General features: G+C 42.9%; 2 protein-coding genes and 1 pseudogene across 3 annotated transcripts in view; 1 reads left to right on the top strand and 2 right to left on the bottom strand.

The window, feature by feature from the left end:
* The window catches only part of lrrc56 (leucine rich repeat containing 56), a 52,894-nt gene extending 44,655 nt beyond the window's left edge, over positions 1–8,239 (bottom strand). For both annotated transcript variants that reach the window (XM_003214782.4, XM_062967582.1), the window contains exon 1: positions 8,030–8,239. The gene's annotated coding sequence lies outside the window, so the exon portion shown is untranslated. The remainder of the gene's footprint in view (positions 1–8,029) is intronic.
* On the bottom strand, positions 7,133–7,232 carry LOC134295750 (U2 spliceosomal RNA; annotated as a pseudogene).
* A 16,240-nt stretch (positions 8,240–24,479) lies between the features above and the next one.
* hras (HRas proto-oncogene, GTPase) overlaps positions 24,480–25,634 on the top strand; it is a 69,049-nt gene continuing 67,894 nt past the window's right edge. Inside the window, exon 1 of the mRNA XM_008108607.3 lies at positions 24,480–24,941. The gene's annotated coding sequence lies outside the window, so the exon portion shown is untranslated. The remainder of the gene's footprint in view (positions 24,942–25,634) is intronic.

The raw sequence follows: 25,634 nt of genomic DNA, 5'->3' as shown, positions 1-25,634 counted from the left end.
GACCACTGTGTTAGAAGGTCGACCCCTACACTTTTTTGTTGGCTGGTGTTACCTCCTTTCAGTGGAGGTAGACAATTTGGCACTTTCTACAATCTGAATTTGATTGCTTTCTATAAAAAGAAACTCTACTAACATTTTATTATGACAATGCAGAAATCATAAATAGAGCAGAAATCTTTCATTATGTTTACTTCGAGCTATCTTGGAAAATGCTGCTTTATGGTTTGAAACTCCAGACAATGCCACTAAAGAGTTAATCAACACATGTGAAACAAAAAGAAACAAAGTGATTTATTTCAGCACTTCAGTATACTGCAGTTGCATTACAAAATGTCCTTTCATCTTTGAAACATATCTTGAAGCAGCACTTACTTATAGTTTTGACAAGTAGATCAATTTGTGGTTTAATATCCAAAGTTACGATCCTGGTTTTTATACTTCCAATATCGATTTGTTACTTGTAACTCTTATAGAAATGAATTAGCTGGCAGAATAATATTTCACGCCAAACCCATGTGTGTAAAACAGAAAACTACTTCCAAAACTGAAGATTCAATAATATAAATTTAACAGTGAACAATTAAACAGACCACTCAAAATCAGAACCCATATCAAAGGACAAACCTATAAAGTATTTTTTTCAAATAAAATGTTACTTTTAGTTTTTTTTAAATACGATTATACTTATTACAGACAAGAACAGAATAATTGGAGATGCAATAGTTCTTTTAAGTAAGAATCTTTCCAGCATAAATTTTTGTATGACAGTGAACATGTAACAGGACATAATGACAATTATTTCTGGCAAAAGTTCTGAAATGTAAAGTGATAGTGAATAGGTATTTGAGGTTATTAAGGCCTGGTAAAGCACTAAAGTGAAAATGATTCACTGTTAAGTACACACTAATATGCAAATAAGTATTTTATCATTTCTTAGACAACATAGACGTTTTCACTTTCTGTAATCCAACAGAACTTCTAGACTCTTAGCTCCAACAAAGAAAATAAAGACAGCGTATAATTTAATGAACTGTCTAGTTGTTCAGTTGATTCACTTAGACATTTACACTCCACCTTTCTGTCATAAAAATCAAGCTCAAGGCTGCTTCCAAATGATAAAAATTGAAATAATACAACAATGATACAATTAATGAAGAAACATCAGGGTTTAAAAAAAAAAATCTATAGATAGTTTTCTGTTGCCATTCTCTAAATACTGCTACAGCATTTGGTACTTCCTAGCAAAATCCCTTTCTAGACTTGCATCTACTTTTGTTTTTTATTTGTTCAGTTGCTTCTGACTCTTCGTAACCTCATGGACCAGCCCACAACAGAACTCCCTGCCACCCTCAGCTCCTTCCAAGGTCAAGGTGCCTCTACTTAGCTTCTGAAATCAAACAAAATCTGAGTCCGCTCCGGGGTGAGAAAGGCAATGGGGCAAATAAATAAATAAATAAATGGGGCAAATAAATAAATAAATAAATACCTTCAGAGTATTTAGACAGCTAAAGGCTTTAGATGCTGAGTACAGAGTTCAAACTGGTCCATAGATCAATATAGAGTGTTCCCTCACTACTTCGCGATTCACTTTTCACGGCTTCGCTATTTCGCGGTTTTCCAATAAACTCTAAAATACTATTATAAATCATAAAAATTACAATTTATAGCCTCAGGAAGGGAGGAAGGAGAAGCCAAAGGGAGAGAAAAGGAGCCCAAGCGGCAATGGGGAGAGAAGGAGGTGATTTATCAACACACAATTGGTTGATAAAGACTTAAAATAGTGTATAATTACTAAAACAATGTATAAATATTAAAATAAATATAGTGTCCCTACTTTGCGGATTTTCACTTATTGCGGGTGGTCCTGGAACCTAACCCCAGCGATAAGTGAGGGAACACTGTAATTCCTGAGCTATTTGGATCTTACCCCAACTAAAAGTATAAAGGCTAATGCCAATCTACTCTTATCTACTCTTGCATTCTCATCTCCTGGCACTTTTCTCAGTTCATTTTGGATTGTCTTCTTATGTGCAGCACTAAGAAGAGTTAAATATGATGACTGTCATCTCTGAGAGATTCTCCCCCAGTGTCACCCCCTGCTTCTAGTGCTTTCTAATAGTTGTTCGGCACATTTAGTCTGGCTCCTCAGCAAAAGCCTAACAGGGGAGACCCTACTAACAGCACTACTGCCATTAGCATAGACTCTTGTCTCACAGGACCATGCATTCCCACCATGGGCATATGCTATATTACTAGCAATAATTCTTCACCATTCTATATGCCAGCAATAAAATATCACTTTCAAAGCCCATTGCTCTCTCTTTGGTACATAATGTATTCATTACTCTAGGGATTTTTGCTGTATTCCCCTGTCACTTAATTATTTAGTTTCATACTTCAAGAAAAATAGCAGCTGTCTAAAAGAAAAGATCAGAAATTTGTACAGACTGCACACTATACATAGTTTGGTTTTGTAAGTCGCTGGAGAGCTGTGAATGCAATTTTAAGTATAATTTTGCAAAAATGCCCTATAGATAACCTCTTCTTGTGGAAAAATACAATCTTTTGCCAGCTGAGATTTATGATTATGTCACCAGGAAACTATTGTTACATCAATCAATTTCTAATAGTAAGAACCATTCTTGCCTACATTTATGCATTATGTTGCATCCTATAGGCCAGTGTTGGTGAATCTATGGCACGTATGCCAGGGTGGAACTCACCCTGAGGGCATGCACTGCTGTCACCCCAGCACACAGCTGTTGCTGCTTCATTTTAGGGCTCCCTCCTTCCCTCTCTTTCCCAACCTTCCCTGTGTCTGCTGGAGATTCCTCCTCTCACTCTCTGCAGCAGTGGCACCTCCCTCCCCGCTTTCCTTTCCCCACACACTTTCCCCTCAAGGCGGGGTCTACCTTGTAAAGAGAAGTAGGAGAAAGCCACCTCAGACTCTCACTGGGAGACTGGGAAAAGGATACAGGTGCTTCTCTCTGGGGGTGTCTCTGGGGGCACCATGAATCAGGAGAAGGAAGGAAAAAGAAAACCCCCCAGAGAGCACCCCCAGTTGGACTTTGAGGAGGCACCAGAGAAGGCTAAAGACCTTGTAAAACTACAACTCCCAGGGCTATTCCCTAGCCTTGAGCCATGGCGCCAGAGATGCCAGGCTGCATTCATTCTGTCTCTGGAGCCCCTTCCTTCATCACTGCCCTCGTGGTGCTGTCCCAATAATAGTATCCCAGAGTTGGAAGAGCCCCCAAGGGGCCATCCAGTCCACTTCTTTCTGCCATGGAGAAAAAGTACAATGCAAAGCATCCCAAACAGATGGCCATCCAGCCATATTATTATTATTATTATTATTATTATTATTATTATTATTATTATTATCATCAGCAGCAGCAGCAGTAACCTCACTGGTCATGCAGCCCAACCCACTTCCACCATGCAGGAAAAGCACAATCAATGCACCCCAAACAGATGGCCACCCAGCCTTTGCAACAACAACAACAAAAACAATACAGTATGAGCAGCAGTATGAGTGTTGTTGTTTTTTTGGTAAACTAAAACCTCAGTATTCAGGTTAAATTGCCGTGTTGGCACTTTACGTTAAATAAGTAAGTTAAATAAAAGGTTTGTCTTCTCTGCTATAGGCTCTACCCTGTTATATTAATTATCTTAGTTCAAAACAAATAAAAAGATTATAAAAATAGAGACAGAGAAGGAGTTTGCATTAAAAATAGTGGTGATTAAGCATATTGTTTTATTCATGGTCTCATAACTTGACCTTTGTGCAAATTTGCAGGTCGTGCAAATGACAGTTTGACAAGTCTAAATTTTATAGAGCTTTGAATTTACCTCCTGTCATATAAAACAGATTGTGTTCAAAACACTCTTGGCTGACTACACCTGTGAGATATACTAATCTCTTCTTGATAAATAGATTATTACTGAATTTGGTCTCTCTGTTTCCTTTAGACTAATGGTTCCCAACCTTTGATCCTTCGGGTGTTTTGGACTTCAACTTCCAGAAATCCCATCCCGTTTACCAGTTGTTACAAACTGTGGGAAGTGAAGTCCAAAACATCTGGGCCAAAGATGGGAACCACTGCTTTAGACTGAACGTGTGGTGAATATATGGTCAGCCGTACTATTGCAGACTCCCTGAATCTGTAGGGGGCAGTCACTACTAGCATTGTCCCCTAAAATGATAGCGCATCACCAATGCCAGATGTTCCTTCTATCTCTCCTCTTATTCTCTGAATGCAGTGGAGAAGGCCGCTAGGATGATTTTAAGCAGGCATATGTAGGGTTGCAATATCAGTTGTTACACGGCAGAATGAATTAATATAGGATAAAATTCGTCTTTGGACTCAGACCATGATAAATGGGGGTGGAGAGTGGACATTCCAGTAAAGAACATGTGTCATTAGCCTATAATTTTTAATCTATAAAACAAACACCTATGAGACAAAATAATGGGTTTTAAAAGACATAGTCGTCTTCTTAATTTGAAAGATGATTTCAAAGCACTACATGTAGAAAATGAAATTCAATACAATAAAACAGTCTAAAATCTAAAATCTCAACAAAAAAAGTAAAAATGGAAAAACATCAAATTAAAATAATATATCTATGTAACACTGTCAAAAGGGTTCCAACCTGAGTCTGCAGAAATGTCATTTAGAAGTATGAATACTACTACTAGGGGGAGGACAAGAGAGGACATTTGCCTTTAATGAATTTTATGATATTCCATTTATAAAATAAATTACTAATACAATTATGTTTTGATACTTTTTTTGTATTTTAAAAATGGAAAAAACACATTTTGCCAGATAATTGCCACTTTAAGAAAAGTAGCTGTAAAGGTCTTCAAACATATCTCCCTTTAAGAGGGTGCATGACTTTTATGATTCATGGTAATTTTTTATCTTAATACCTATACCTATCTTACAGCATTATCTTTTGGTTTTAAACATCAGTTGATAAACCTTTCGAACAAATGATTAATAAATAATGTAAAAGCAATTATCTCATTGATGCATTTACTTAGGTTTCCTGAGATGTATTTACCTCTGGTTATTTCTTCTTGGTGGTTGTAATGACTCTATAACCATTACGATGGCAAATATTTACATGTGATACAGTAGATCGTTGCACAAATTTATGTTTGTGATCCCTCTGTCTTTATCCACTTTTCTGTGGAGCCTATCCACATTTTTTCATTACATTATCCATAGTGCTTGTGTTCAGTGGCAAATCTACTTGTGGTCCACTAGTTCAATCAGTTACTGTTTATCTTCTCAACAAAGCATTAAAACGTTTTCTTATAATAAATTAGAAAAAATGCTGAAATGCAGAAAATTTTTAATATACATTTCACAGAGACAGACAATCGTCAGACATCAGTAAGTATCTAGACCAACATTTGAACTTATTTCTAACACATTCAGCTGTGTTTCTGTTGATCACAGGGAATGCAGGAGAATGGGATATTGAGAACAGATAAGGTTAGGTTTAGCTCATCTACACTGGCTACTAATAAAATCATTTAAGAGCTAACCAAAAGCCCTTCCACACAGCCATATCACCTAGAATATCAAGGCAGATAATCCACAATATTTACTTTGAGTCCATACTGCTTTATAATCCATTTCAATGCAGATTTTATACAGCTGTATGGAAGGGGCCTTAGTGATGGCACCTTTATTGGGTCAAGGGACTTTTTTGTTCTTTCTTTGGCCCCAAAGACACAATAAATTAACAAAAATGTCCTTTTATGAAAAAAAAATAATCAGAAGTGGGAATATATCCACTTCCACTCTTGAAAAACTAATGTCTTTAATATCAAAGGCTCCAGAGCTTTCCAGAAGAGACAATTTGCCAAATAAATAGGTTGATGGTCGTTCTAGGGAAAGTCAAGATGCAAACTAAGCAAGATCAGCTCTGGTTAGTATGTGGATGGAAGACTACCAATAAATAACAAGGACTACAGGTTATATTCCAGAGGAAGGAACTGGCAGAAACACCTCTGAGTATTCCTTAACTAGGAAAACCCTATGAAATTGATGGGGTTAGCATAAGGCGCCCCCCGTGGTGCAGCGGGATAAACCGCTGAGCTTGCTGACCGAAAGGTTGGCAGTTCGAATCCGGGAGCAGAGTGAGCTCCCACTATTAGCCCCAGCCTCTGCCAAGCTAGCAGTTCAAAAACATACAAATGTGAGGAGATCAATAGAAAGGTGTTCCATGCAGTCATGCTGGCCACATGACCTAGGAGGTGTCTACAGACAACGTTAACCCCTGGAGTTGGACACGACTACTTAATGTCAGGGGAAACCTTTACCTTTACCTAATATAAGTCAATTGGCCTCTTGAAGTCACATATAAACACAACAGGGAGAAGAAAAATAGCATTGGAGACTGTAGTCAGCCTAAGAATGTTGTGTGTGTATGAACATGTACATTTATGCAAACACACAGAAAATCACTTTCAAAGCACCCCCAACAGATGGTCATCCAGCCTCTGTTTAAAAGCCTTCAAAGAAGGAAGCTCCAGCACACTCCGAGGCAGAGGGTTCCACTGCTGAACAGCTCTCACAGTTAGGGAGTTCTTTCTAATCTTCAGGTGGCATCTCCTTTCCTGTAGTTTAAAGCCATTGTTCTGCATCCTAGTCTCCAGGGCAGTAAAAAACAAGCTTGCTCCCTCCTCCCTATGACTTCACCTCACATATTTATACATGGCTATCATCATGTCTCCTCTCAATCTTCTCTTCTGCAGGCTAAACATGCCCAGCTCTTTAAGCCGCTCCTCATAGGTCTTGTTCTCCAGACCCTTGATCATTTTAGTCGCCTTCCTCTGGCCACATTCCAGCTTGTCAACATCTCCTTTCAATTGCAGTGCCCAGAATTGGACACAATGTTCTTGGTGTTGTCTAATTAAAGCAGAATAGAGGTGTAGCATGACTTCTCTGGATCTAGACACTATACTCCTATTTATGCAGGCCAAAATCCCATTGGCTTTTTTAGCCGCCGCATCGCATTGTTGACTCATGTTTAACTTGTTGTCCATGAGGACTCTGTCTTTTTCACACGTACTGCTGTCGAGTCACACGTCCCCCAGTCTGTATCTTTGCATTTTATTTTTTCTTCCTAAGTGAAGTATCTTGCATTTGTCCCTGTTATTAAACTGATATGAACAGATACTACACTTGATCTTAACCAAAAGGCCAATAAGAGTTTTTTTTTCTGCCTAAGTGCATTTGTCCCTGTTGAACTTCATTTTGTTAGTTTTGGCCCATCTCTGTTAGAAAGTTGGGCCAAAACTAACAAAATGAAGGTTTTATGTTTTTGTTAATGTTTTCAAGGTATGGATGGTTGACTCCATGGATACAGAATCCGTGAATAAAGAGAGATGACTGTATTTTGGCTACAATACTGTGGTCTCCTCTAGTCCAGGAAGAAATCCATTGAAATGGCACCAACTACAGTGAATGCACTTCCTCCTCGTGTGGGGAAAAGAACATTTTCACAAAAGGCTACACTGACTGAGGGTGAACCTACACTGTAGAATTAATGCACTTTGACACCACTTTAACTGCCATGGCTCAATGCTGTAGAAAAGAGGTTAGTTATCAACCTATGGGTCCCCAGGTGTTTTGGCCTACAACTCCCAGACATCCCAGCCATTTTACCAGCTGTTAGGATTTCTGGGAGTTGAAGGCCAAAACATCTGGAAACCTACAGGTTTAGAACCACTGCTGCAGAATGTTGAGAGTAGTAGTTCTGCAGTAGGCCAGGCACAGGCAAAACCTGGGCCCTCCAGGTGTTTTGGACTTCAACTCCCAGAAATCCTAACAGCCGGTAGGCTGTTAGGAATTATGGGAGTTGAAGTCCAAAACACCTAGAGAGCCCAAGTTTTGCCCATACCTGGTATAGGCGTACTCACTGGCTCATATCTGTCTGATACCGTTTTGGGACTCTTCCCCCCGTCCCCGTTTTCAAACGTTCACCTGGATGTATAGAGTGACCCACGTACCTGCTTCTCATTTCCTCCACCTGCAAGAACATGGTGGAAGCGGAAGATATCTCTTTCACCTCAAGCCCACCCAAATCCCCTTTCCTTCAATCCCCTTCAGACGCTCTACGGGTCTCCACTGTTTTTCTGGGCTTCGCGTCGGCCGCAAGGCCTCTCGTTGCCGCGGCAACAGTCCGCTTTGCACGCGCTCGTTACATAGTCATGAGCTCTGGAGGCCGGGAGCCAATGAATGTCTTGTGGCTGCGAGGGGCGTGGCGCGCTCCTGCCAGTGGCGGAACGGGAAAAGCCTGACTAATCCCCGCCTTCGCGGCTACCGGCGAATCAGATGCGGGGGGCGGGGCCCTTCTGTGGTGTCCTCGCTTTTCCAGGCGTAGTGAAAAGGCCTTTGGTGCCTGTGCTTCTTTAAATTGCTAGTCCGCAAGAGTGACCGAGAGAGTGACAGTGTTGCTTGTTGCAATGTACATAAACAATTAGGGCCAGCTAACACCTCCCAACAAAGGATTCTCCCAGGCAGGCAAGCTGCAAGGCTTTTCAATACTAATCAATTGAAACATGCACACTTGCCTCCCAACAGACACCCTGGACCTTCCACAGATATATAAACCTCCCTAGCCTAGTTTCCAATCCTCAACCTCTGAGGATGCCTGCCATAGATGTGGGTGAAACGTCAGGAGAGAATGCTTCTGGAACATGGCCAGACAGCCTGGAAAACTCACAGTGACCCACACAAACTGTGTTTTTACACATAATTAAAAACACTGTATAGAATTACCTTCAGGCTATATGTATTGGGTGCATGTGAAGCATCACTTTATTTCATATGTAGACATGGGTCCCATCTCCACGATTCAAATACAAGCATCCCAAAATCCAGAATCTAAAGCCCTTCTAGTCCAAAGCACCCATAATGTTTCATCATGTTTTCAAGTGTGCCGTTTTATTGATACTTTGTTTGCACAGACAGTTGCTAAGGGGACATCTACTGTGTATCTACACCATAATTAATGTAGATTGACAGCATATTAGCAACCGTGTCCCAATGCTATGGCATGGTGGGAGTTGTGGTTTTACAAACACGTTGGCCTTCTCTTGCTCCACTAAACTACAAGGATTTCATAGCATTTAAAGCAGAGTCAAACAATGCAGTTTGATCTACAGTGTAGATCAGACATGTGCAAACTTCTGCCCTCCAGGTGTTTTGGACTTCAATTCCCACCATTCCTAACAGCCTCAGATCCCTTCCTTTTCCCCCTCAGCCGCTTTGTTACTCACCTTTGGCTTGCAATTTTTAATGACTCTGTTTGTGAGATATGCTTCTATTGCTGACTTTCCACAACATTTCTGTGGCTCAGGAAGACATTTAGGTATGTTATACAGGCATCCTAAAAGGAAATAATTTCTTTATATTTACAAGCCTCCCAGAGAAACTGGGGAAGGGTAAAAGATCCATCATGCAGTCATACCTTTCAAGCTTGTGCTTGTCCTGCAGTTTCCTTACCTCTTCGGTTGGCTGCAGGTGCATTGCAGTGATGTTGCAGGATGGGGCATGCTTCCATTGATGATAGCACATGTTCTCATCCCACTGCATCAAAGCTTTTTATTCCATCTCCCTGCTAATTTTTATGCAAGTTTACCAATATAATCGTAAAATTCCTCCACTCTTGTTTCTTTATTTTAAAACTGTTAACCATGGGAATTAATTTTGCCACAAGGTCACATTCAATTTATGGTGGCCCTATGAATGACAAGGAGCCTCTGGCGGCATAATGTGTTAAAGCGCTGAGCTTCTGAACTTGCATATAGAAAGGTCGCAGGTTCGAATCCAAGGAGCGGACTGAGCGTCCACTGTTAGCTCCAGCTTCTGCCAACCTAGCAGTTCGAAAACATGCCAATGTGAGTAGATCAATAGGTACCGCTCCGGACACGACTGGACTTAACATTAAGGGAAACCTTTACCTTTACCTTTACTATGAATGACAAACCTCTGTGTCACCCTATGGCAGGCATGGGGAAACTGCTTCCCTCCAGTAGGCTGTTAGGAATTGTGGGAGTTGAAGTCCAAAACACCTGGAGGGCCGAAGTTCCCCCACACCTGTCCTATGGCATTTATGTTGAATTTTTAAATGTCTTTTCTCTCCTCCACCACCACCACCACCCCGCCCAGGAGCCCCCGGTGACGCAGCTGGTTAAACTTCTGAGCTGCTGGTCGGTGGTTCAAATCCAGGGAGCGGGGTGAGCTCCCACTGTTAGCCCCAACTTCTGCCAACTGAGCAGTTCAAAAATGTGGGTAAATCAAACAATGCAAATGTGGGTAAATCAATACGTACTGTTCCGGCGGGAAGGTAACGGCGCTCCATGCAGTCATGCTGGCCACATGACCTTGAAGGTGTCTACGGACAATGCTGGCTCTTCGACTTAGAAATGGAGATGAGTACCAACCCCCAGAGTCGGACATGACTAGACTTAACGTCAGGGGAAAACCTTTGCCTTTACTTTACTCTCCCCCCTAATGTATGTATGTGTCTGATATTGAAAGATAACACTTCAAAAAGTGGTATTCTATTAATTAAAGAATAAGTTGCAAAAAAAATTTCTGGTCTTCAAACCAGCATAATATTTCTTGTATCCCCTCTATTCAGAGCTGAGAATCTAAACTTTCACATACACCTCATCTGTTTTTCTGAGAACTGAACAACCTCTATGTCTTCCCACAATTTATTGTATAGCAGGCTGCTGCAGAAATATAATTCATTTAATTCATTTTGTGATCATAGAAGTTACTGTGCAAATCTTCTGCCAGTAAGCAATGATGATTCAAGTGCTTACTGCGGGAAAAGTGTAGCCAATACATTGTTTTCATATAAAAATGTGTTGCTAATGAGTACTGGGAAATCGTTCAGTGTAGGACAGCATCATCAACTGAATGTCTTAGTCATATGGCTTATAAAAGTGCTATAATGTGACAGTTACCTAAGCTGCCCATGTTCTTTTTGGGTAAAGAGGAATATCACCAGGCACAAGTAACTCAAAAACAGGGTTCACATCAGAGATGGGAAATTGTGGACCTCAGGATCTAGACCTGGGGACTAATTCAAAAATAGCTGGAGGAATACCACTGCCCATTTTGATCAAGATTAATCAAAGTAAATAGTCAGTTTTGGATGTTTCATTCTTCACAGGGCCTTTCCACACAGCCGTATAACCCAGAATATCAAGGCAGGAAATCCCACAATATTTGCTTTGAACTGGAATATACTGTATGTCAGTGTGGGCCCCTGGTGGTGGCGCAGTGTGTTAAAGCGCTGAGCTGCTGAACTTGCAGACCGAAAGGTCCCAGGTTCAAATCCCGGGAGCAGAATGAGCGCCTGCTGTTAGCCCCAGCTCCTGCCAACCTAGCAGTTCGAAAACATGCAAATGTGAGTAGATAAATAGGTACCGCTCTGGCGGGAAGGCTCAGAAATGGAGATGAGCACCAACCTCCAGAGTCGGTCACGACTGGACTTAACGTCAGGGGAAAACCTTTACCTTTACCTTACCAGTGTGGGCTCAGATAATCCTGTTCAAAGCAGATATTTTGGGATCTCCTGCCTTTATATTCTGAGTTATATGGCTGTGTGGAAGGGCCCACAGATGGTTAGACAACTCCTGATCAGCTACAGCAAAAAGTAGTGAAAGCTGATAATTGCATGGAAATTTGTCTTCAGAATGAACGAAGACAACTGTCCCAAATTATTTACTCACTTGGTATCTCCTCCCCCAGCCCAACATAAACCCCAAGGCAGCTTACACCATAGATAAAAACAAATGTACACCATGATAAAACTAAAACACATTTTAAAAAGTAAATAATTCTTCTAAAAACAGTACTAATCTAAAATAGTTTAAAAGCCATTTGAAAGCCAACATGGTATAGTGCCTGGAGCCTTGGAACTATGACTCTGGAGACCATAGACTGAATTGATGCAAAGCCATGGAAACCCACTGGGTGACCTTGGCCAAGTCTCATTCCTTCAGAGTCAGAAAAAGGCAAAGGGCTCTTTCAGACAGGCCAGGATCTGATCCCAGGTTTTATGCTTATCTCAGATTATCTGGCAGTGTGGACTCATATAATCTAGTATAAAGCAGAAAACCTGGGATGAAATCCTGGGACATGGGGCCTGTCTGGAAGGGCCCAAAGGCAAATCTGAAGGGCCCCTCTGAACAAATCTTGCCAAGAAATTCCTATAAAAGCTTCCCCTTAGGATTGCCACAAAACAACAAAAGCAGCATCACAAAGTCATAGAGCGATGAAGGATAGCACAATGAGCTCAGGTTGGTATGAGATAAAGATGGTGGGACCAGTCCTGTATAACATGTGATCCACCCAGCTTCAACCCATTACACATGTAATGTGGGATCTCTTTCTCTCATGGCCTTCTGAAGGCAGTGTTATCAAGCAATTTAGAGCAGCAGTGGATAGTGAGATCCAAGCAGCTGTGGGTTAAGTCTGGTGAGAAAAAGAAGTCAATATTCCAGAACAGATCTCATCAAGTTGAAGCAGAAGCCACCGAGGTATTTTATTTAATTTCAGCTGAAAGCGATGCCAGCCACGATAATTTGCCAAATACGCTGAGATACATAACACAGCAAAACATGCACTTTTATACAGTTTTCAGGTTCAAAATTCCCACTTTCCCCGGCTGGACCCAGCTTTGTCGTGATTGGAGATATGGGAGTTTGGTGTGTCTTGGCTTATGAGAGAGCGCTGCCTGCCTTCGATGTAAATTTCCCTTTGTCCAATGGTAACAGTAGAGGCTCAGCAGCAGCATAAACAAAGAAAAACTTGGCTAAATGATAGGATTATGACTGACCCTTTCTGGGCCCTTTTGTCAAGTGGACCTGGGCGATAGCTAGAAGCCCTCTAGCCCATCCTGGTTTATTGATATGAACATCTGAAACAACAAAAGTTCAATGAGTGGGTCTGGTAAGTCAGTGCCAGTCCTATAGTCCCAACAACTGCAATATCGACATCTTGAGTGGATCAGATGATCCAATTTCTTGGGAAGGGGAAATGTCATTGTTTTGAAGGTTGCAACATTGCCTTCTCCTTGCAGAGAGGAAATGTCCTTTGTGAAGAATTGTTTGCATGTCCAAAGGTCTTTTCCCAGTCCTCAAGTGGCCTGATCCTTGATCTGAGGCTTGAGGCTGGGGCTACCGATCTATAATCCACAGTATGGGGTACTTGAGAGTCCAGTGAAACAAAGATGAAAACCTGGGGCTGCTTGGGATGCCCAGGTCCTTGGAATGCTGGCTAGAGTTCACAAAGAGATCACTTGCTTCATATTTTATATGCACATACATACACAATTATTACATTATATAGATACATGAGGGTCCCATAGAGGGTAGGAAAACTTGTACTTGCGGAGGCCTCCCATTATGGGTTCTTGGGAAGACACATACACAGTGGGGCTCAGGGTTAGCCCGGGGAACCTTCTTCACGGAAGTCAGGCTGCCTTTGAGGAAAAAGAGTTATACAAGAGGGGTCCCTGGGGTCAGCAGGCACCATCCAGGCACCATTCTGAGGCAACACGCCCAGGGACAAGGGAAAACACACAGGTGATGGGATAGGGAATCCGGCACAAGGGAAGGGATTATGGGTTAGGTAGTTAGAGAGAGGGGGGGGAGGGACTATCTAGTGGATGGTGTGTTTTAGTAGAATCTAGTCTAAGGCATCCAGGGAACAATGTTTGTCAAAGGTGATACAGAGAGGCAGAAGTATACATTTCAAATTTGCCTAAAGCCTAGAAATGTAACTTTTCCTCAGCCCTGTCTTGCACAAACACCTGGCAGTTCCTTTGTCTGAGAGCCATTGACTGGAGTAGGAGCAGTCTCAAGCGTGGCTCAAGTTTGGCCAAGGTCAGAATACCTTTTGTGACATGATTTTCCCTTGTGACCTTCTGCTATAAATATATGAAATGTAAAATATAGAATATCAAATGTACACAGATTTAACATGGGAAGCATTCCTTGTTGTGGTCATTGGTCCCTTTTGCAAATTGTCCAAGATTTAACTCTTATTATTATATCAGTCCAGCCTGGTGTCCTTGGCAAAACTATAAGTTCCCTGATTATAAACTATCTTCTTTTGAGGGGGAGGGGTTACCCTCGACTACAGCAGGAAAACATTAGATGTATCAAGCCCGAATAGCCACGAATAATATGTTCTTCTTGCTCTCTCCTGTACAAAAACAAGAAAACAATTGTGCAGAAGTGCAGCCCAAGCTCTCCCACAGCTTGAGAAAGGAAGCAAAGCTTATTCTCACCAACCACATCATCAGCAATGGCATCTCCTTCCACCCACTGGAAGAGGCAGAAGATGTGGCAGCACCAAAGTAAGCCCCTTGCATTAGCTTTCTGGGGCCTAATGTACAGCCAGCGTCTAGACATATCTGCTGAGGGAGAAGCCTGACAACAGCTTTCAGACATACAAAGCACAGCATATTTTCATGCCTATCTTCTCAGAAGCTCCAAGGCAAACCCATTTTATTTTCTTCTAGTCTGTAGGTCAAGTGCCCAAAGTGATTTTCTTTATATTGTTAGTGAACAAAGTCACAGCTAATAGCTTTGAATAAAAGACTGTTTCATCCAGAACATTCATATTTGAAGTATGTTTTCATTCTGTAGGAGTGTCAGTGAGAACATAAACAATAATGCGGAGATTTTAAGTACCCATAGCTATTTTATCATGAAGTATAATCTGGAAAAATCAATTGCTAGAAACTCTGTAGAGTGGTACATGTATCTTACACTTTCAGGTTACACACTCTTGCGCCTAGTCTGTACTGAAGTGAAATGCCATTGCATTGTTGTCATTGTAAGTTTGAACATTGTATACCCAAAAGTGTGGAATCAGGCACAAATGTGTTAGACCAGTTCAGTTAAGATAGATTTTAAAAACTTCTAATTGAGCTTTAAGTTATCTGCAGAAATAATTCAAAACTGCTAGCAATGGAGACGTTCCCTAGTTGTTCTGTACTATGCCCACTCTTACACCCATTGTTTGAGGTCCTGCTTTAGGATATATGCATGTACCATATAACTATGCATCTGTAATTACATCTACATGGCCATTTCCATATCACCAAAGAGTGAGGCAGTGTAAGTGAGGATGTATGTAGCTATTCCTTATAGTTAGACAATGGAGAACGGGCTTCTGTGGAGATGTCTATGGATCCATAGAATCATAGTTTTGGAAGAGACTGCATGTCCAATCCATGCAATCTCTCTGCAGATGAAAACTTTGCAATATGTTCAGCTACCATAAAATAGCTGGACATGTTCGTACTCATCCCACATTCTCCAACAAACAAAAATGGATGCCTTGGGAGATGGTTGTGTTGCTTACAAAATTCTATAGGGTAAGTGGGTTTTGGTAACTGCATGGCCAGAACTAAATTCCAGTCGATGCAATGACTGTAAAAGTGAGTTGTACAGTGTACCGTACATTTGACTTATACTCTCAGAGTTCCCTACTTATTAATTTCCTTTTGGTAGCTGGCCTTTGAGCCTAACCCCTGCCTCAGGTACATCCTGGTAAGAGATCCTATTGACATGAACCCTCCTTGCTAGATGATGCCAAGCCACCACTCTCAACTTTACTCACCATAGCAACCAATACCTACAGATCAACATTATGCTGTTTTATGGGCTGGGTTGCCATGGCAAAGTACTTGTGTCATATTGTTAGGTGAAAAAAGAAGACACTTTCCTTTTCTCTTAAAAGAAAGCATGACAAAATGATCAACCTTGATCTTCAAAGCAGTGCTTCAGCTTTTGCCCTGCTCAAAGCTAGGTCAAATACAAAGTGGCTCAAAGTGTTGATAACCTAACCACAGCAAAGCATCTGGAAAGTATGCATTTCACACAAACAGTCATATTTTCTGTATTAGGTGCATGGGACCACCATGAAAGTGGAATATCATTAATTTTAAAGTTGCTACTTTTTAGCAGAGAAAACACCTCTCTAGGAATTTCTATGTCAGGCCTCTTCAAACTGCCCCCCCAGGTGTTTGGCCCTCCAACTCCCAGAGTTCCTGACAACTGGAGTCTGAGAGTTGGAGGGCCAAACAGTTGCAGGAACGCAGTTTGAGGATGCCTGCTTTATTTCCTCTAGCACAGTAGTTTTCAACCTGCGGGTCCCCAGATGTTTTGACCTTCAACTCCCAGAAATCCTAACAGCTGGCAAACTGGCTTGGATTTCTGTGAGTTGTAGGCCAAAACACCTGGGGCCCCACAGGTTGAGAACCACTGTTCTAGCATGAACTATGGTCAATTTCTGTCAGAAGTCAATGTCATTCCTCAGAATCTGCAGGTCCTCTGGCAGAAGTTGAGCACAGAGTTGCACAGAAAAACCTAGAGATTCCTCAAAATATCATTTTAATCAAATCTCTGAATAATCAAATCCACAAAAACCGAACCATAAATGTGTATGTCATTCCTGTGCTGTCAGTGCTCTTGTTGCATCCTGTTTTAATCTCCCTCTCCTGTTTTAATCTCACATACCAAAAATTAATGAGATGTGCGAAGATGCTTTTTATTCACTATTTGTGGAAGAATTCTTACATGTTAAGCAATCTGGTTCACTTTGGGAAACATGGCAGAGAAGAAATAAAAAGGTCATGATCACAACCTATATACCAGTAATGCCAGGATCCAAACAAAAACAAGAAACCATCTGTGCCTTCTAACTAAATATAGAGTGGTATTGAAGGGACCAAAAGCCAGAAAATAGTAAACTATTGCCTATGTAGCTTTGCCTCTGCATATGCTCTTCCCCTCCTGTTAGCTTGTGCCTTTCTCCGGGAAGTTCTAAAGCGAGAAGAAGCTCAGAGTAAACAAGTGAGGTCACAGGTATAATTTATGCCAAGTAGGTGTGGAAGGTGAGGAAGACCCTCAGCCATTGGTCAATTTTAGATACGCCAAAGGTATATAGTCTTTGTTTGCTACGCACTTGTTGTGACGGCCATTTGCATGGTATGGACCCACTTGAGTGGGTGCCTGCCTATAGCTGTTTTGCCTTATCATCAGCTGTGATAACAATAAAAGGCTTGTTTATTGCTCTCTTGGAATTCTCTCCTTTACTTCCCCTCCGGGCTAGTCTCCAACAGTATGAACCAATTGAGCAGGCCAAGGAAGTTGTGCATAAAAAATGATGTGCTTATTTGATGTCTGTGAACTGCCTGATATTATTGTGACAGTAGTGGGCTAGTACAGACTTTAAACAAATATTCTTCAACTCTATGGACTCCAGAACAGAGGGAAGGAGCGCCTTGGAATGTCCTGATCACCAAAACTGGATACTGAAACTCTTCTGTAGTCGAGCCCCCCAAAGAAATACCGAACGGAGGTGACTTGGTTTATATAGCCATCCTTGCATTTGCTTAATAGGGTTTTTAATATTTTCCCTTTACATTATGCTTTCAATAATTTTATAGTATCTCATTTATTTTGTTGTTATTATCCTCATGGTAACCACACTGTTAACTACTTTAATTGATGGTATTATTTTTATTACATTGTGTGTTTTAACTGTTGTAAAACATACATGCCAGTATGCTAATGGCTGGACTGGGGAAACATGTTACGCCTATTTTATTCATTCTGTAAACTCTGCATGAGTCAACCTTTGTAATTTCCTCCTCCGTTAAACATCTATCCAGGAGACATAAATGTTCCTCTCTGTCCTACTCATCTTCTTTCTTATCAGATATAACTAACCAAATAGCTATATGCTGACATCATTCTTAGGTTGCCCCTGGAGAAGTAATATATGGCAAGCTGACATAATGGCAGGACAGCACAATACACATGCATGTGCTTGTGAAGGAAAACTCCCACTTGGCATTGATATACCCAGACAAGCAAAATCTGCAGCACTATTTCTTCAAACAAGATCAAATAAAGGCGGTCAGGGCCTTTGAGTAGTTCAGTTCTTCCTGTAAATATGCAACCTGTTCTAGGAGAGGTAGCATATTAATTACTTTAAAATATTAATAAATGATGAAATATAATTATAATAGAAAGCAACAATGACTACATTTTCAGTGATACTGGCAGTTCAGCCCCATGTATCTAGACTCAATTGAGTACACACAAAATGTTGATGGTAATATTAATGCAAAGTAATTTAGGAAGTGACCATGCAAGGAAAGGAAGAAAAAACATCTTTTCTCTTCACCATCCTTAGTCAGTGAGAGGCATGGAGCAATTACTCTGGTTTCTCTTCAGATCGTATAAATCTTTTGCCTTTTATTACCCCAACTGAAATACTGATAATCCAGCACTTCCTCCAAGGAAGCTCTTGGAAACTGCTTTAATATTGTAAATTGTGAGAAACTAAGTCCCTGGTTCAAATCTTACTTTGGTCAGTTAACAAGGTGGTTCAAGGGGAAACGCTATTCACTCAACATGATGCATATGGATGTTTGTCTATTTTGCAAAGTTGTTGTAAAGACTATTGACATTATGATGTGAGCTGGTTTATAGTGCCACCCTAGATGTGTTATGCAGAACTTAGGCATATTTCCCAGGAAAATGGAAACAAGAACGTAGCCTTAAATATTGAAGATATGCTCTGTAAATAATTTGTAACAGGGTTACCACAGTGAAAAGTGGAAAGTACTCCTATACCATTAGTGGTTCTGTAGAGGAAGGGATTTTGGCACGTATTCCCTGTTTCCTGATTGTATGACAAGCAACATATGAAATTTCTCCTTCTAATCCAATTTTCAATGCGGAAACCCCAGATTTTTTTTCGTACCTGGTGCTGACGGAGGAAGCTCATCCGCACTCTCCCTGGGTTGGATTCAAACTGGACACCTTCAGGTCAGCAACCCAACCTTCAAGTCAGCAGTCTGCCGGCACAAGGGTTTAACCCATTATGCCACAGGGCCCCCCAGACTGAAGCCTAAAAGTCCTTGATTTACATCATTTTGTATTGCCAAACTTTAAAGGGTGATTTGGGGAGGCACCCAGTCTACTAAGATAGGGACATAGTAACACCAGTTCACTAATTGCGGGGTGATTTTGTGTGAAGTACTTCAAACACACTTATCAAGTGGTATATGCATTGTATTATTTATACTTGACAAGAAATTAACACATTTCAGCATGAACTTGATTAACATATTAAAATTGTGCTGTTGGATAGCTGACTATACTGAACAACAAAGAAGCATAGCTGCTCCTATGATGAAGATGGCAATTTATTCAGCGCCATTGATGTTTACGATGCTATATAAAAATAAATCAATAAAACAGACAGTCCTGTCAAAAGCATACCATCTAATTAGTTTTAGAAGGGAAAGTAACAAGATTCTTTCTCAAAAGCCTTTATATAACACTCAGGTTATTTCAGTGGAAACAAAAGTCATTCCTAAAACAACAAGGGCACTCAACTTCCATTATAAGCAAGGATATATGAAAAACCTTATTATTTCTGGTCACAGACCTTGGAAAAATGACCTCCAGTTGCTAGACTTTCCCAGCTAACATGGGCAGTTGGCATTCTGGCTGGGAGATTCTGGAATTGTACAGGAATCCCTTACTTATGTGACGGATTAGGGATTGGACCACTGTCCAAAAATGTAATCAGTTGAAAAGTAGAACCCTGTTTTTAGCTTGCAAATGTAAAACTAAACACTAGATGGCACCAAATTGACTGAGAAGAGAAATCACTGAATGTCAAAAAAAAAAAAAAACAGGAGCAATGGTTGAAACAGCAAACCAGGGGTTGAAGGTGCAGGACATGGCTATAATTTCAACTTGTTGAAACAACAGAACATATAAAAACGATTTGTCAAAAAAGTAGAGGATGACTAAAATCCAAAAAATGACCCTTTAATAAATAGAAATTCAAAATAAATCTGATACTTCCAAGTCTGGCAGAAGTCCTGGAAAATGCTTAGGCTTCTATTATGTTATTTTTCGTGTTCTCTCCTCCTTCTCTCTGATTAGTACAGCAAATCTATGCAGGTTACTGCAGCTATTGGTCTCTCTCAAACATATACATATTTTTTTTCAAATAGTGTGAAATTCTGTCCAGGAATTTTGCAGCCATTTGTCTCCTCAATCTGTGTGCATATATATAACATGACCATATATATGATCCAGAGCTCCTGTTTGTTGTGTTGCAACCACCAGGGATGCAAAGAGAATCACCATGTATGTAGCAAGTAGGAAGATAATTGATCTAAACAAGTCAAGGTCTTCTATCCTAACCTTATCTTTCTGAACATAAGGGGAATACCCAAAACAACACAAACTGTTCTGCTAATAAGGTAACATCTTATTCGCAGAACATCTGCAGAAACATCTGCATAATTATCTAGAGCTCAGCCATTAGTTAGTTCATTTCCTAGCTGTAGAGCTACAAACGGCCTGCATTGATTCTTGTGTTTTTGTCTGGGATTGGTGCAAATCCCAGACTCTGCCAAAGGATTAATATAATATTGAGCTCAATATTAGTGACTGGTCTAAAAAGACTTGACAAGTGATATTTGAATACAGCATGCATTTTATAACAGTGCCTATCATCCCTTTCTACTTGCTAAGTTTTAGATTGATATCTATCTTATGTAATTACCCTATATCTTTCCCCCCCATAATAGGGATCTCAAAAACCCAGCCCGAATAGAAATTCTGGGAACTGATGTCCCCAAAGGATTAAGCATATTTTATAGCAAAACAAAGACACACACAGTCTTTTCAGGCAATAGAAGCCTATATTTGCTGCTAAATTTATGTTTGGCTACCTGAATTCTATAAGCATCACAAAACTACAAATCCTTGGACTCTGCAGGATGGATCCAGTTAAAGTGGAATCAAACTGCAGCAACTTTGCAGTGTGGGAGCACCAACAGAAACCAGCCATGGAGATAATTGCCTCTAGAGCAATGGTTCTCAACCTGTGGGTCCCCAGATGTTTTGGCCCTTCAATTCCCAGAAATCCTAACAACTGGTAAACTGGCTTGGATTTCTGGGAGTTGTGGGCCAAAACACCTGGGGACCCACTGGTTGAGAGGCACTGCTCTAGAGGAAGCCAAATCTGAACATTACTTTTTCAGCTACAAGCTCCCAAATGACCCAATGGGTCTGGCTGTTCTGAAGCTGAACTTGACCCCCACCTTAGACCAGTGATTCTCAATCTGTGGGTCCTCACGTGTTTTGACCTACAACTCCCAGGAATCCCAGCCAGTTTACTAGCTGTTAGGATTTCTGAAAGCCAAAACATCTGGGGACCCACAGGTTGAGAACTACTGCCTTAGACATTGCAGTCTCTTTGAGCAGAGACTGTCAATTCAATTGTATTATGAGGTGCACTATGACAGTAATGAGTTGTTGCCTTCATTACTATGGGAAAATGTGACACCCTAATGAACACATTACCATGTTTCCACATATTTGCAGCTAATGTATGTGCTTGAATTAGAGTTGTAGTTTCCCGTGGCTTCTAAGTGTTGTTCTTTATTTACTGTCCGGATATTTAGAGTTTTTTAATGCTGGTAGCCAGATTTTGTTCATTTTCATGGTTTCCTCCTTTTTGCTGAAATTGTCCACATGCTTGTGGATTTCAATGGCTTCTCTGTGTAGTCTGATATGGTGGTTGTTAGAGTGGTCCAACATTTCTGTGTTCTCATATAATATGCTGTGTCCAGGCTGGTTCATCAAGTGCTCTGCTATGGCTGATTTCTTTGGTTGGATTAGCCTGCAGTGCCTTTCATGTTCCTTGATTTATGTTTGGGCAAGGCTGCATTTGGTGGTCCTTATGTAGACTTGTCCACAGCTGCATGGCATACGGTAGACTCCTGCAGAGGTGAGAGCTGAGCTAACACCTCCAAACAAAGGATTCTCCCAGACAGGAAGAAGCCAGGCCTTGAGGCCACAGGGCCATCATATGCTAAACAAGGTGATTAATTACAACAGCAACACCTGCCTCCAACAGACAAGAGTTCTTTCTCCCACCCTGGACCTTACACAGATATATAAACCTCCCTTGCCTAGTTTCCAACATACCTCACACCTCTGAGGATGCTTGCCACAGATGTGGGTGAAACATCATGAGAGAAAGCTTCTGGAACATGGCCATACAGCCCAAAAGACTCACAGCAACCCAGTGATTCCAGCCTTTGACAATACGTAGACCTCACAAACTCTGAAGATGCCTATCACAGATGCAGGTGAAACGTTAGGAAAGAATACATGTAGAACATGGCCATACAGCCTGGAAAACTCACAGCAACCCAGTCCTACTTTGCCACCTGTTTGTTTGTTTTCTTTTTGTGTGTGTCAGGAGTGACTTAAGAAACTGCAAGTCGCTTCTGGTGTAATACAATTGGCTGTTTGCTAGGATGTTGCCAAGGGGATGTCTGGATGTTTTTAACCATCTTTGTGGGAGGCTTCTCTCATGTCCCCACATGGAGCTGGAGCTGATAGAGCAGGCATGGGCAAACTTGGGCCCTCCAGCCAAGTGTTTTGGACTCCAACTCATAGAATCATAGAATAGTAGACTTGGAAGAGACCTCTTGGGCTATCCAGTCCAACCCCCTGCCAAGAAGCAGGAAATCGCATTCAAAGCACCCTGGACAGATGGCCATCTAGCCTCTGCTTAAAAGACTCCAAAGAAGGAGCCTCCACCACACTCCAGGGCAGAGTTCCACTGCTGAACAGCTCTCACAGTGAGGAAGTTCTTCCTGATGTTCAGGTGGAATCTCCTTTCCTGTAGTTCGAAGCCGTTGTTTGTCGTCCTAGTCTGCAGGGCAGCAGAAAACAAGCTTGCTCCCTCCTCCCTATGACTTCCCCTCATATATTTGTACATGGCTATCATGTCTCCTCTCAGCCTTCTCTTCTGCAGGCTAAACATGCCCAGTTCTTTAAGCCACTCCTCATAGGGCTTGTTCTCCAGACCCTTGATCATTTTAGTTGCCCTCCTCTGGATGCTTTCCAGCTTGTCAACATCTCCCTTCAATTGCAGTGCCCAAAATTGGACACAGTATTCCAGGTGTGGTCTGACCAAGGCAGAATAGAGGGGTAGCATGACTTCACCATGGAGCCCCGGTGGCGAAGTGTGTTAAAGCACTGAGCTGCTGAACTTGCAGACTGAAAGGTCGCAGGTTCAAATCCCAGGACCGGAATGAGCGCCCGCTGTTAGCTCCAGCTTCTGCCAACCTAGCAGTTCAAAAACATGTCAATGTGAGTAGATCAATAGGTACCGCTCTGGCGGGAAGGTAACGGTGCTCCATGCAGTCATGCTGGCCACATGACCTTGGAGGTGTCTACGGACAATGCTGGCTCTTCGGCTTAGAAATGGAGATGAGCACCAACCCCCAGAGTCAGACATGACTGGACTTAACGTCAGGGGAAAACCTTTACCTTTACCTATGACTTCCCTGGATCTAGATGCTATACCCCTATTTATGCAGGCCAGAATCCCATTGGCTTTTTTAGCAGCCGCATTACATTATACAGCTGGTAGGCTGTTAGGAATTGTGGGAGTTGGAGTCCAAAACACCTGGCTGGAGGGCCCATGTTTGCCCATGCCTGTGATAGAGGGAACGCATCTGCACTCTCCCCAGGTTGGATTCTAACTGGCAACCTTCAGATCAGCAACCCAAGCTTCAAGTCATCCGTTCTGTTGGCACCAGGGTTTAACCCACTGTGCCATCGGAGGCTCCTTTTCTTTCCCACCTGTGATTGTCCTTGATGATGATGATTTGCATGGGAACACATCATGAATTATCTTAGAAATGGGATGCAAGTCTAAAGGCGAAATTCATTTGTTTTATGCACAGACACATAGCCCAAAATTAATGTCATGCACTATAGACTACAATGGTGTGCATGAAACAAAGTTCATGTTCAGTGCACTACCCAAACTGTGGCCTGCTCGAAGTGTTGCCAATAAAGGATGCTGGGCTCCGGTCTGGAAGGGCGTGTCCGTCCTCCGTCGGGGCAAAAGGGGGGGGGGGGTCTGGTGGACCGAGGGCCCGGCCCCTCCTTCCTTTGTGTGGCGCCCCCTCCCCTCCCTGCCCTCCCTCCCACCAGGCGGGTGGGGCCTCCTCCGCCCCTCGGGCCCCTCGTTGCGCGGCAGAGCCCAGGAAGGAGGGCCTGATGACAGAACCAAGCCCGAGACCTTCAGCGCGGGGCGGGCGCGACCCCAGATAGGGAAGGAAGGAAATGGGAGCGTGCTGAAGGAAGAGCGCGCCTGGGAGGGAAATAAGACCGACGGCGGAGGCCCTGCCCACCCTTGAAAGGCAGAAGAGGTGGTTTTATTTCCCTGGAGGAAGCAGCACGCTCTAAAAATACACTCCCCCACCCAAAGCAGGCGCGCTTCCTCTCCCTCCCTCCCTCCCTCTCCTTCCCTCAGCCCCGCAGAGAGACCTCGTTGCTGGCTTTCTCCCTGGCCCCGCCCCCTGGGCGTGATTGACAGCCTCCCCAGCCCACCGCGCAGTCGGGGGCGCGAGGGTTGAGCCCTATCAGCTGCTCGGGGAGGCTGGAGTGACGAGCGAGCGAGAGAGCGAGCGCCCGGGGCTTTGGGCGTGGGTCCCTTCTTCTTCTCCTTCTCCTGCTTCCTCCTCGCCCTCGTCGCGCCCCGGCCTTGTCGCCCACTCGCGGCCGCCCTGGGGCTCGAGGCCAATGCGGGGAGGGCGACGCCAAGGGGGGGCTCCGCCGCCGACGCCTCCGTGGGAAGCCCGTCCCTGCCCGGCGGGACCCACGGAGAACTGAAGGAGGAGGAGGAGGCTTGCCCAACGGAGGCTTCCCCTTTCCCTGCCCCACGCGCAAACTTTGCTCCCTTCCGAGCCCCACTGAGAGAGAGCCCTCCCGGAAAGTGGGGGGGAAAGAGCCTCGTGGGAAAGACGGCGGCGGGGAGGAGGTGAGTGGCAGGCACCTTTCTCCTCCTTCTTCCCCTTCAGTTTGTGGGGCTCTTTGGAGGGAAGGGAGAGAGAGAGGGAGACGGGGGGCAGCGTGGGAGGAAGAAGCCCCCCTGCCTCCTTCCCCCTCCGCGCGCGAAATTTGGGGGCTTTGGCTTGGAAAGTCATTCATGAGGCGAGAAGGCAAGGCGGCCGCCTCTTCCTATCCTATCCTATGCTCTCCTCCCCTCCCTGGGCTGGGATTGTGTTTCTTCGGGAAGCGCCTCGTTGCGGGCCTGGGTCGCCCTCCGTCCCAAGCCGGCTTCCCCCCCAAAGGCGGCGGCTCCTTTCGCTTCCTTTCCTTTCCTGCCGCAGCGCCTCCCCAGTGAAGCCCGCCTTCCAGTGCGGCTGTGTTTATTTATTACCGTATATACTAGCATGGGGGGGACCCGGCGGTGCCCGGGTGATTTGAAAAAAGCATTGTTTGTTTTGGACTGTTAGGTCACATCAGTTTCGTCATTTGTAGCTCTATTTCTTAGGGGGGAAAGCCAGCCTTACCTGTTTTTTTTTTAATGAACGCTCCCATTAGAATGTGGGTGAACTGCAAGTCCCAAAATGGTGAGCCAATAACCCCAAACCCTTCCAGTATTTATTGTTGGTCTATGTGCCAAGTTTGGTCCAGTATCAGTGTCACCTGTGTTCAGTGCTCTCTTGAT

The sequence above is a fragment of the Anolis carolinensis genome, chromosome 1 (assembly GCF_035594765.1).
Source record: "Anolis carolinensis isolate JA03-04 chromosome 1, rAnoCar3.1.pri, whole genome shotgun sequence".
NCBI lineage: Eukaryota > Metazoa > Chordata > Lepidosauria > Squamata > Dactyloidae > Anolis > Anolis carolinensis.
Note: the sequence above shows the minus strand (reverse complement) of the source record. Positions and strands in the feature narration are given on the sequence as shown.